Source organism: Myotis yumanensis, unplaced genomic scaffold (assembly GCF_028538775.1).
Source record: "Myotis yumanensis isolate MYYU_CA2020_CCGP unplaced genomic scaffold, mMyoYum1.0.hap1 SCAF_5, whole genome shotgun sequence".
Lineage (NCBI taxonomy): Eukaryota > Metazoa > Chordata > Mammalia > Chiroptera > Vespertilionidae > Myotis > Myotis yumanensis.
The window spans coordinates 31214495-31228039 of NW_027223756.1; positions in this window are offsets into that span (position 1 = coordinate 31214495).

A 13545-nucleotide genomic window follows, 5' to 3' on the forward strand; every position below is an offset into this window, starting at 1 on the left:
TCCTGAAGCAACAATGTTTCAATTATAGAAGCTAAACAAATCCCAGATACCTGCTTTCAGCCAGCCACGGCCTCAGAGCTGGAGCTGGCTCTCAGCTCCAGTGACAGCTATAGAAGGTAAATAAATCCCAGAATAATAATAATAATAAATAAAAAATAAAAAAAGAGGCTGGGAGCTTCAGTCGCCCGCCAGCCTGAAAACAGCCCTCAGTCCCTCACCCAGACTGGCCAGGCACCCCACTGGGGACCCCCACCCTGAAGGGGGTGTGACCAGCTGAAGACAGCTATCAGCCCATCACCCAGGCTGGCTAGGCACCTCAGTGGGACCCCCACTCTGATCCAGGACACCCTTCAGGGAAGACCAGCTGGCCCCCACCCGTGTACCAGGCCTCTATCCTATATAGTAAAAGGGTAATATGCAAACTGACCCTAACAGCAGAAAGACTGGGAATGACTGGTCACTATGACACACACTGACCACCAGGGAGCAGACGCTCAATGCAGGAGCTGCCCTCTGGTGGTCAGTCGCTCCCACATGGGGGAGCTCTGCTCAGCCACAAGCCAGGCTGTTGGCTGCCAGTACAGAAGTGGTGGTGGGAGCCTCTCCTGCCTCCTCAGCAGTGTAAGGATGTCTGACTGCAGCTTAGGTCTGCTCCCCGCTGGCAAGTGGACATCCCCCGAGGGCTGCCAGGTTGCCAGAGGGATGTCTGATTGCCAGCTTAGGCCCAATCCCCCAGGGAGCAGGCCTAAGCCAGCAAGTGGTCACCCCCGAGGGGTCCCAGACTGCGAGAGGACACAGGCCGGGCTGAGGGACCCCCTACCCCCGAGTGCACAAATTTTTGTGCACCGGGCCTCTAGTAATAATAGTAAAAGGCTAATATGCACATTGATTGAACGGCAGAATGACCGGTTGCTATGATGCGCACTGGCCACCAGGGGGCATATGCTCAATGCAGGAGCTGCCCCGTGGTGGTCAGTGCACTTCCATATGCGGAGTGCCACTCAGCCAGAAGCTGGCTCATGGCTGGCCAGCGCAGTGGTGGTGGCAGGAGCCTCTCCCACCTCCGTGGCAGCACTAAGAATGTCCAACTAATAGTTTAGATCAGATCCCTTGGGGGCTTAACCTTTAGTCTGACATCTCCTGAGGGCTCCCTAGCTGCCAGAGGATGTCTGACTGCACGCTTAGGCCTGATCCCCTGGGGAGTGGGCCTAAGTCGACAGGTGGACATCCCCCAAGGGGTCCTGGACTGTGAATGGGTGCAGGCTGGGCTGAGGGATCCCCCCCACCCCCGCCCATAGTGCACAAATTTTTGTGCACCGGGCCTCTAGTATTTATAATAAAAGCACTGGAATAGAGAGTTCTGTTACCAGGCTTGGGTCAGGTGCCCATCCTGAATCACTACACCATGGTCAGGGGAGTTATGTGCCATCTGATTAGGCTGGGGTCATTTGCCTAGTTCCATCTCAGGAACTAGGGTGTGCCACCTGCCCTCCTGAATCATATGGGCTGAGTGAAGGGAGGAGGTGCTTCCTCACAAGAAAAGCAGGGCCTATTTAACAGAGGAAAGAAAAAAGAATACTGGGCAGGCAAAAGCCACAGACCTCTGCTCCATTACACACTGGTGTTTACGCACCTGAACCTTTCCCTCTGTGCAAATAAAAGGGTGTCCTATGAATGGCTTATGTCAGGCGAAAACAGCTAATCTTCATAGAAATATAATTTTATTGTGTCACCTTTTATAATTTTCCTACAACCTTTGTACAAACCACAAATAGGGAATTATACATGACTATTGAATTTGAGTTCAATAAAGGATTTGTACTGCCTGAATTACACCTTTACACACAAGATAGGATGCATTAACTTAATTACTGTTGGATTCAATAACATAGGCCATTGCCTTGGGAGTTTATCTTGTATTGTACCCAGAGAGAAACTGGGCATCATTTCTAAAGGCAGTCAATTTCCAATTATCCATGCTAATGGAAGAACACAGCAGGTGGAGACTCTAAATACAATGTCTATTTGGTTTAGGGAGTGGAAATGATTTTTTATTTTTCTATCTGAGTTATTTGTTTTGCATGGGCTCAGGTAGCACCAAAAAGACGGCATCATCGGGGTCTATAATTTCTCTACCCACCCTACCCCCCAATTTATAAAATATGTGAAGTATATTTTATTTTTGAATGTTAACTTTTTAACTTTTTCATTTTGAACTAATTTTAGACATAGGATAGTTGCAAAAATAGTATAAAGAGTTCCTTTATATCCTTTACCCAGCTTATGTTAATGTTAATATCATACGTAGGCATGGTACAAAACCAAGAAACTATCATTGGTACAATACGAGGAACCAAACTACAGACTTTATTTAAATGTTACTCGTTTTCTACCAATGCCCTTTTTCTGTTCCAGAATCTCGCATTTATTTGTTTTTTATCTTTAGTCTCCTCTAATTTTAATAATTCCTGACTTTTTTCTTATTTTTCATAATCATGATGTTTATGAGGAATACTGATCATTATTCTGTAAAATGTTTCTCAATTTGGGTTTGTCTGATGCCTTTTCACGTTTGGAGTAAGGTTATGCATGCTTGTAGCAAGAATACCAAGGAAATTAGTTATGTTTTTCTTGCACATCATATCCAGAGTCCGGTGATGTCAATAGGCCTTGTTAGTGTTGGTGTTGACTTCCAACACTTGGTTAAGGTGGTTTCTGATAGGTTTATCCACTGTGAAGTTACTATCTTCCTTTTGTAGTTAATAAGTATTCTTGAGGGAGATACTTTGAGACTATTCGTGTCCTATTTCTCTTCAAACTTTAACTTACTAATTTTACCACCCATTGGTAGATTTCATCTACAACAACGATTTGTAGTGTTACACCAGTGATGATTTCCTCTTTCCCTCTTTCCTTCTACATTTATGAATTGGAATTCTACTGTAAAGAAGAGTTGTCTATTTTCATTCATTCATTCATATCAATATGGAATCATGGATATTTATTTTATTGTATAAGATAAATCTAATTCAGTCATTATTATTATTATTATTATTTTTTGGTTCCAAAAATTTTTTCTACCTTTGGCCATTAGGAGCTCCTTCAGATTGGACCCTGTTCTTTTGACAAGCCCACATCTTTCTTAGCACTTTCTTACTTCCAAGCCCATCTTCTATTTTCCCTGTTCTAGCCCTGCAATCGGCCACTTTTTAAGGAGACTTAGTTTCTTTTATTGGAGAATAGTGTTTAGAAACCAAGAGCTGGTTTAGATAAGCTCATTGCTACTGGGGTGTGATTATTCTACACCTCTCAGTTGACAGGGCTAGGAAATTTATGTATGTGTCCTAGCCCATGCATTTACATACATCTGTATTTATTGCACAATGGGCTGATGAATGGAGCGGCCATGGGGACAGAGAGGAAGGCTTTTCATAGTCCCCACAACATGGATTCCCTTCCCTTCAGGTTGATTTAGCTACCGCCACAGCTGGATGTTTGAACTTCCAGAAACAGAAATCAATGCTCAACCCTTTATGTGTCAGACCTCTTCCATTCTGACTGGGACTGACACACTCTGAGTTCAGGTTTGCCTTTGCCTCCTGCCGTGTCTTAGTCAGCACCACTAGCACATATAAGGATCAAATCCGCGTTTGATGTCCTGATACGAGAACCACATAACATTGCCTTGGGCCAAGAACCCATTTTATGGCGAAGAGCACATAACCATGGGATCCACTGTTCCTTTTATATTCTGCACCATCCTGAAGCTGTTGGCCTGATTCAAGGTTGGAGCAGCCTTTTAAAGGTGTCACTGAGGTATCAATTTACAACCGATATCCTGCAAGGATGAGGCAACACCCTTTTGGCAGAGCGTGTGTCTTTAAATGGCCATTATATGGTGTTATGGCCCCAGTAAACAGACTATGTGGGTCTGAGAATAAAAAAATTAAAAAAAGAGTGTAAGAAAGAACATCCCTGCTCATCATCACTCTCAGTAACCCATCTGGAGAATTTGCATTCCTGTTTACAACTTTAGTCTGTCCAGGTAGAGATCCTGGGCCCCAGGGGGTGTTATGGGTTGGCTCAACGAGATAGACCACCGACTCAGAATTTAAATTTAAAAGCCTTTTATTAAACTGGCCAGCTGACCACAGCACCTATCTCCCCCTCTGGGAGATTCGGAGCATGTGGCCCCGACCAAGTGTGCAGCAAGATCTTTTATTGCCAACTACACAGTGTTAGAAAAAAAAGAAAAAACCAACTACAAAGCAGTTCATTAGCCGTTCCTGGTACTGTCAGGGTAAAAAGTTTACATAAAATTTACGAGCAGGGTCATACCTGGCTGGGTTCAATCATAACACATTGCTTTTTTAGCGAGATAATTAGCATTTTTTCTCTCCCATGGTCCCTGGCCTTGACACAATCGGTAACTTTTTCCAGGCCGCAGTCCCTCCCCCCAACACATTCAGTAAGTTTCTCATGTTTCATTTCCTCCCCCAGCACAGGGGCATGCTTCCACCTGGGCACGGAGACGGCATTCCACGAAATTTAAGCTGTGGCTGCTGCCTTGTCACTTTCGGTTTCTCATTTCATACCAGAAGAGGACAGCAAGTACAGAAAAGAGTAATTGACCCTTATCATCATGGGGAAGTAGGACTGCTGCATGTGACAGTAGTAAGGAGAAGTATGTTTGCATCAGGTGGTCCCCTGAGATTTCTTGGTACTTCCATGGCCAATCATAACTGTAAATGGTCGAGTACAGCAGCCTGGCCTGGTGATTAGGGCTCAGACTCCGTAGGGGTAAGGGTCTGGGTTGCCTCATCCACACTGGGCAGAAGTGCTGGCCAAAGGGCAGGGCAGGGCAAGCATCAGTCCTGACTTCACGACCAAGCGCAGTAAGTAAGTCACCCTCCTCTTATGTGATTTCCCAGAGAGTGTAACCTGTCAGAATCCCCGAGAGGCTGTGGATGGATGGGGTGACCATAACATGAGGAGTAAAGGGGTATAAGTATTTCCCCTTCTCAGAAGACTTACCCTTGGCAGAGATAACTGAAGAGGTTATATACCCTCATACATTACCCCCACGCCCCATCCAGCAGTCAGAAGGCAATGCCACGGGGAAACAAAGTCCAGCCCATCATGGGGCATCAACAGGGGGTTACAAATCTCTGCTCCAGAGCTCCCCAGGGGACCAGGCCAACGCTGATCTCCTGCAGGGACCACACCTGGCTTGGCTTTCTTTTTCTGCATGCTCCTGTTCCCTTTGCTCCCCTTCTCCCCATAGTACTTTCTTAATGAATCACTTTCTCAAAATTCTTGTCTCAGACACTGCTTCCAGAGAACCAACCTAGGATAATACTGATCGATTATTTTTATTCAATTAATGCCGTATGTTCCTGGCTGTTAGATACTCCAAATAACATGACATTTAATGACCACATAATGTCCTATTATATAAAAGTAGTTTATTTAACTGTCCTTCTGTTTCTTAGACAAATTGTTTCAAAATTTTCACTAATATACATAATGCTAAGAAGAACATTATTGTTGATAAATCTTTGTAAACATTATTAATAATCTTACCAGGTTAAATTCCTATGGGTAAAGTTGTGAAGTCAAAGGTAACAAGCATTTTATGGCTCTTAATATAAATATTATAAACTTGGCCTCCAGAAGGATTATGGCAGTTTGTCAGCCCACACATGGTGTAGGGTTGTGATTGTTCTCCATATCTGCCAACTAGAGAATAATAATTTTTAAAAATATTTTTATTGTAGAATTGTACACTTGAAACCTATAAATTTTATTAAATAATGTCACCCCAACAAGTTTTATAGAAAATCAAATAAAGTGATGTTTACTAAGATGAATTTTTAAAAAATCTTGGCAAAACCTTACCTGCGTGTGGGGTCTATGTATTAAATTTGGTTATTTTCTTTTGCTTAAAAAGTCTTTGAAAATTTGATAGGTGATATATTATTTAAAGTATTTTGTTTTAGTTACTAGGCAGTTGACTCATACATAGTTTGGCCATTTGTATTTCTTTGGTAAATTGCTTGTTCCATTTTCCCATTGAAAGGGCGAGGGCTATGCCCTCCATCTTGCCTGTATCCTCCATGTTGGGGCCACATGCGGCCTTCTTCCCGGAAGCCCAGGCCTCTGCTGGCTACGCCCGGGATTTTAAACTAACCAATGACAATCAAGGGAAGTGCACGCCATCGCTATGACCACATCCTGTGTAATGGGTCACCAGCTCGCACCTGGCCAATCAGCGGGGGGCACAGCCCCCTCTCCCGCCCCTACTCCAACCCTCTATAAAACCCCTGGTTCGAGCAGACTGCTTTCTCTTTGCCACCTGCTGCTGCGTCAGTAAGGAAGGTAGAAGAGCTAAGCCCGGGCTTAAAATAAAAGACTCTTTGCTTTTGCATCGGACTGGCTGGCTCCCTGGTGGCTTCTTGGGAATCTTGAAATCTGGGCATAACACCCATTGATGTATTCTTTCCCTCATTAATTTGTTTGGACTTTCTGTAGTTGTTGGAAGTGTATGGAACCTTAATTGTTAATGTCAAGGGCACCTCATGCCTTCTCAGAGTAGAATGCTGGAGTAGAGGTGCTACAGTCCTCTCCCACCATGTTAGGAGAGGAAAAATGGAGTACGGGGAATGGCCAGGAAAATATGGCATTAATTGGGTCGCATGACTCCCAATCTAATCCTCTCTCTACCACCTTCATCAGAAGTGAGGACTGAGAGGAATCAACAGAATAGCCACTGTTGGCCAATCCCCACTGATGAGGAGGAATAAAGTTCCATAACTTCGTGTGAATACTCATTTAACGTTAATTGAGCACTTAGTATGTGTCAGACATGGTTCAAAGCACTGTGTGTATATGATACTACCTTCTTCAAATCCTGCTATGATTACCTCCATCCTATAAATAAGGACACTGAAGTATATAGAGAGGGAAACACTTGTGGGAATCACACATGCATTCAGTGACAGAGCGGAGGTCCAGGCCCACGTCTCCCTAACTCAAGTATATGTTCTTAATAAAGGAAATACTGTTTATGATACACTCCATGTTAAGATATCTTTGGAAGAAGAAAAAGGATATAACCCATAGTGCTGGCCTAACGTAGCCACTGGTAGTCGCTGGTGTGTTTTCTTTCACCCTTTCTTTCAGCTGCACATACAATTCTATAACTTGATTTTTTTTTAACTCTGTTTCTCCATTTTGCATGGGTTTTATAGCCCTCATTTTAATGACCTGCATGATATTCCTTTGTTGGGCAAATGCCGAGTTGAATTTAGTGTTCTCCCACTGAAGATGTTGGGAGGATTTCTGGGGACCCCTGCTGTCTCCCCTACAGTTCTCCCTGGCTCGATAACTCCCTTTTCACTTTATGACTTTAGTGAAATGATGCAAATTTAACTTGCAAATTGCCTGAGGATGCCTTTCATAGTTGAGGCATCTATAAATTATATGCAAATATGTGTGCAGCCAGGCAAATTCTTCCTAACACTTTGACTTTAAGAAAACAAGTGGAGAAGAGTGTGTGATTAAAATTTCTTCTCTGAGTCTAAATTTCTCAGGCTATAAAGGAGTGAACTGACCTGCTTATGTGAGCCTCAGATATGAGACTTTAATAAGAAATCACACTGTAAATTGTGAAGCATCTTATAAGAAAGGTAACAACACTGGCCTATCATATGTTTTTCACTTGCAGGTATTAGGCATTGTAAGTTTTACACACCTCTTAATCCTCCCCATTGCCCTTTAAAGGAGGTACACCATCGTTATCCATATTTTACAAGCAAGAAAATGGATCTATAGGGGTTAATCAGTGAGCCTGAGAGTCCATAGCTAGTAAGAGGCTGAGCTGGTGTTTGAATCAAGGTTCACCAGAGCCTCCCTGCTCTGTGCAGTTGACACACAATGGAGGTTTAAATCTTCCCATGGATCTGTCAAGGCCCTCTGGGTCAGTTTTGCCTTGAGATGATACCTTCCTAGTGTCATTCATTCCTGGGGTCTTGGGCTGATTCAATTTAGTGTGTAGGACTTTACTGATCCATCTATATTCCATTTGGGGAGATTTGGTGGGAAATATTTACAGGAAGTTTGGTTTTGGTTCAAGCTAGTTTGCTGGGTCGTCTTATACATTTCTTTGAGTTAGTTCATAACAGGAAGACTACTCGGGCTCCTTTGGGGCTCGGCCAACTAGTCTGGTTCATTATATTGTGTTTGCAAGGCCCACCAGGCTTGGTGTGACTTCTCCAGTTCCAATTTTGCTCTCTTTTCTCCATCTCAGCTTGAAAATGAAACAGGAATTTTTAGGGGTGAAAAAGACAGGTTTTAGGAAATTTTAGAAATTAGGAAGACCATGGAAGAAGCACAAGGTTCCAGAGCAGCAGAAGGTATACTTCCATAGAATAGGGAAACTGAAAAGCTGCAACAGGTACATTTCCAAAGAATGCGGAAGCTGGGAACAGCTTAAGGTCTATATTTACAAAATAAAGAGAAGGAAGCCCTTTGTCGAGAAGGAGAAGAAGAAAGCCCAAAGGGAATAGGAAAACAATAAGGAAGGTGGGGGGGAGGGGCGGGGTGGTGGAGAACCTCACAATCCATGTGAGGTTTGACCTTTGAGCCCAGGAATTACTATTAGTAAACAGTCTAAGGGAATAGTGACCAATCAGAGGGGATATCAAGGCACCAAGATCTGCAGCCTTTATAAGCTGTGGGGAAAAGGAACTCAGTGGGACCCTTTCCTTCTCCCCACGTGGGAGTCCTTTCTGTGGGACTCTTCCCCCTCCCTACGTGGGAGTCTGTACTTGTTCGTTAATAAATGTCCACCTTTGCTATACCACCTTCTGTCTGTGGATTTCATTCTTTAACTCCGGCTGACAAAGAATCCGGGTTCCAGTCCAAAAATTTCGTTTCAAAACCACCTTGGGGTTCTTCCTCCAGGAGGAACTCCATTTTGCTCTTGGTCATTGACAGCCTCTCTTAGCAGCCTTGTCCTCTTGAGGCACAGCCACGCCTTCGGTTGACCTGCATTCCTGACCTCCTTCTCCCTAAAGCAGTGATGGCGAACCTATGACACACGTGAACTCATTTTTTTGGTTGATTTTTCTTTGTTAAATGGCATTTAAATATATAAAATAAATATCAAAAATATAAATCTTTGTTTTACTATAGTTGCAAATATCAAAAAAATTCTATATGTGACATGGCACCAGAGTTAAGTTAGGGTTTTTCAAAATGCTGACACGCCGAGCTCAAAAGGTTCGCCATCACTGCCCTAATGTATGAACCCGCATCATTCCCAAGCTGAAACCCGTCTAAAGGCAGAGATCTGATGTTGACCCCGAGAGGGAAGGAGCCCTGACCTCTGTGGTGTGTGTGCAGGTTGATGCCCACATGTGGGTGCATTTCTCTTCTTTAGATGGACACACAGGTCATGAGAAAAGAGGAGGAGCTTGGATGGGTTCTCTGGGAGAGGAAAAGAAAATTATCTTCAGGTTTCTGAGGACTTGTTACTCTGTCAGCAGAGATCGGCTATCTTCTATTTTCCATCTCAGAGCAGACTATGAGGGGAAGAGGGTGAGGCAACCCTGCATCGCCGAGGTGTGGACATGGGCTCATGAGCCAGGATGCCTGAGTTCAGATCCCTCTTAATCTTGAGCAAGCCACTGCACCTCTCCCAAGCTCATAGTCCCTAACCGTGAAGTGGGAGGACTGAGGCATTCAGTTCGTAGGATTGGGCGAGGAACTCTGAGTGTAACAAGCAAGCACTTATCTGGCATCATTGTGTGCAAGACACTGTTCTAAGCACGTTGCAAATACAAACCCGATTAACCCTCTTGATCACCTGATGAGGTAGGCGTTGCACTGTTGCATTGATTCTCAGGTGCATGCTGTTTTAGCTTCTCTGAAATGGGATGCATCTGAGAGCTGATGGGTCTCACAAACTCCACGGGTTGTGTTAGCCATTGGAGAACTGGGAGGACATTCCAGGCAGACGGATGTCCGAGTTCTTCAAGAACCTCCAAGAGAAACAGAACAAATATGAATTCTTTCCACTGGGCCAACCAAGCTTGTCTCCAGTGCTGCAAACAGGTGTTGAGGTCTTCCCTGTTAGAATAAGGGCCAGGAGGGCAGGGGCTGTGTCTGGCCTCTTCCCCTGCGGTGTCCCCAGCATCATCTGGCCTGGCACAAAGGGCCTGCGGATTGTTGAATAGCTCAATGAAGATTCTGAGATTGCCTTCCCCAGAGCAACCCTGGCTCCTCCTCATCTCCAGTGACTTTTCACAAAAACATCAGCCCTGTGATGCCTGGCCACCTAGGCTTTACCTGGACAACATAGAGGTGGGTCAAGACCTTGTTTCACCAGCTGACTCGTGAGCAGCCATCCCTGTTAGAGGGAGAGAAGGCATCAGTATTCCTGGGTGAGGACCAAACGTGTGGCCTCTGGCGGCTGAATGCTGCTTTACATTCCATGCTGACAAGGTCGCATCATCCTCATGATCTCGGGTCACAGTAAGTCCTTTGGTACCATGTTCCACAAGTCACAGTTGTCAATGCCCTTTGAAGCATCTATACTCACAATTGTAAATAATTAGTGTGATCTCTCATTTAACATCGTGCCGACTAGACCTTACCTTCCATGGGAGTGGACACTAAACTTCATGAGTACAACATACAGTGTGAGTAAATGAGCCAGTAACAGCTTGTTTACAGCAAAAGGTGATTTTCACTGTGTGAAAGGTGGTGTGGGAGGTGAGGGGAACACAAAGGGCAGCCGGGCAGATGGCAGCCGGTGGTGTCATGGGTCATGGTGGGACCTTCGACATCAGGGAGTGTGGGCTCAATTCTGGCTCCCATTCACTCACTGAGGGAGCCTGGATGAGGGATAACAACTCTGTCTGTGAAGTGGGGCTTATCTGAGCCTACTGCAGAGGGGGCGAGGATTACATTAGGTAACACTGGGCCGGGCATCTGACACGCCCTGAGTACTCTGTCCACGGCAGCAAATGTTACCCTCGGGATGTTTTCTCTGTGGTCAGGAATGGCCCTCCCGCCCCCCTGCCCCCGCCCAGCTCTGTCCCTGGGTAGTGGCTTGGCCATTAGGCTTCTGTGATGGTTATTTTTGTCTATTTGTGAAGTATTATTTGTGTAAAATCAATTCTTCCCAAGCTGAGTTGCCCATTTGCCAGGGTTCTGCATGGGGGGAAGAAAGCAACAAAGTATGTGTGAGGGGTGGGGCTGGCACTGGGGGCTGTGGGGAGATGGAGTGAGCTCTGCTGAATACACATATATAACCAATAGGGGAAATCGATGCGTTCATAAAAAGTTACAGGTCCTGCTGGGTGAGCTGTTTTCATTAGTGTCAAGAAATGCATCTATTTCATTTTCCTCTTCTTGGGGCCTGGATATATCGCAACATTACCCTCAAACCTGCAGAATAGCCTGGGAGTGGAGAGATCATGTCACCCCACTTTCTATCCACAGAAATTTTTTTACATTAAGATAACAACATAAACCTGGGAACATCTTTGCTTCTAAGAAGGGAAGGAAATAAACACATTGAGCCATGAGCATTCACTTATTCAGTTGATATTGATTGTGTACCTACTATGTACCTGGTGTTTTTTAAAGCACTGTGGGTTCAGCAGCAAACGGGACAGACACACGCCTGGACACTGACCTTGTTCCCCTGAATGTCTAGTGCAGCGGTTCTCAACCTGTGGGTCCCGACCCCTTTGGTGGTCGAACGACCCTTTCACAGGGGTCGCCTAAGACCATCCTGTATATGAGATATTTTCATTCATTATGATTCATAACAGTAGAACATTACAGTTATGAAGTAGCAACAAAAATAATTTTATGGTTGGGTCACAACTTGAGGAACTGTATTTAAAGGGCCAGAAGGTTGAGAACCACTGGTGGGAGATGGACATTACACAGCTGTGCTGAGTGCCACGAGGTTGTCAGGCCAGGAGAACCTTTTCCGAGGACATGGAGTGAAGCTGTGCCCTGAAGGGTGAATGGGGGCTGGCTCAGAGAAGGGTAGGGGGGGAGGAGAGCATCCTGACTCTAGGGAGCCCCCCACAAAAGGCCCTGAGGTGGAGGGGGCAGGGTGCAGGTGATCAGAGGGGGAGAGGGGGCTGGCAGCCTCTGGGCTTAGCAGGCTGCACAGATAGTCATGGCGCGGTACCTGATAGTGAGGAGAGAGAGGTGACACATTTGAACTGAGAGAGGGCTGCCCTGGCAGGTAGATATGAGTTTGCAGCTAAGAATAAGTTTGGGTTGATGACAAGGTAAGTATGATTGGCACCTCTTTTATCAGATGGAGCCCCACGGGTGAATCGCATTCTAGCCAGCACTGCCTCATGAAGTGGGGACTACCCCTTGAACTCCTAAGCCTAGATTCATCTTTTTCTCTTTCTCTGACCTTCAGCAGTTCATCTAACCTTTCTGTGCTCCCCCATCCTCTGCACAAAATGGTGATGGTTATGTCTGCTTCGGACTACCCAGCAGTTCACGTTTGAGGATCTATTAAACCAAAAATAAAACACGTGGGCCTCTTTGGAAAGAGGGCCTATGTTAAAAAAGGAGTTATTATAGTCCTGCGTTGGCCAATGAAAAGCAGAAATACAGCCCCGAGGCTCAGTATTGATTTTGGTCCCGGGTGCTTCCTGCAGCTGAATAAATCCGACATTTCTCCCCTCAAGTGCTGGCTGGGCTGATGGCAGGTCTCCAGCTTCCAGCTCCTCACCCCTGTTCCAAGGTGACATCCTTTCTCTGCTCAGGCAGGAGCCAGCTCCCTCACCTGCCCATGGGCGCTCTGGCTGCTCTTTCCACTTGGTAGGTGGTTACGGGGAAGATCCCAGTTGTAAGGTTGGAGCTTGGCTAAGAGCAGACGCCCTCTGATTAAACTGGGGACAGGCCCTGCCAAAAAAGCCAAGCTTGGATCTGTAGAACAAGAGATTTAAGGGCAACCAAAGGAAATGTCTCCAGAGTCTTCAAACTTAAGAATGCATTAAGGGTTATGGAATTAGTTTCATTCATCCATTCAATCACAGGATAAATATTTATTGAGCGCCCATTGAATATCAGGCTCTGAGATAAGCCTGGGGCTACAAGAGTAAAAAAGACAATATGTTTGCCCTCCTAGAAGTAACATTCAAATTGGGGAAGAGAGAGAGACAAAAGAACAAAAGACTCTTAGGGGAACAACCATGTGCAAGCATAGAGTAGAGATGTGGCTGGAATGTGGAGGCCCATTTTGCCGGGTTTTTTTCTCAGCATCTAGAAGGGTTCAGGAATCTGGAGAAGGGACTGCGTGTAAATTAATAAAGAGACTAGAAATATAAATTTGGAATACATGGGGGAGCCAGAGGAGACTTAGCTGTAGCAACCAAGTTTTCTCTTTCTCCGGACCCAGGGCTCTTTATTTACACATTTTGCCCTAGAGCAGACATACATATCAAAGGGTAAAGTTTGGTATTCAGTAAAATATTATGTTGGGGGAACTTCCCTCAGCTG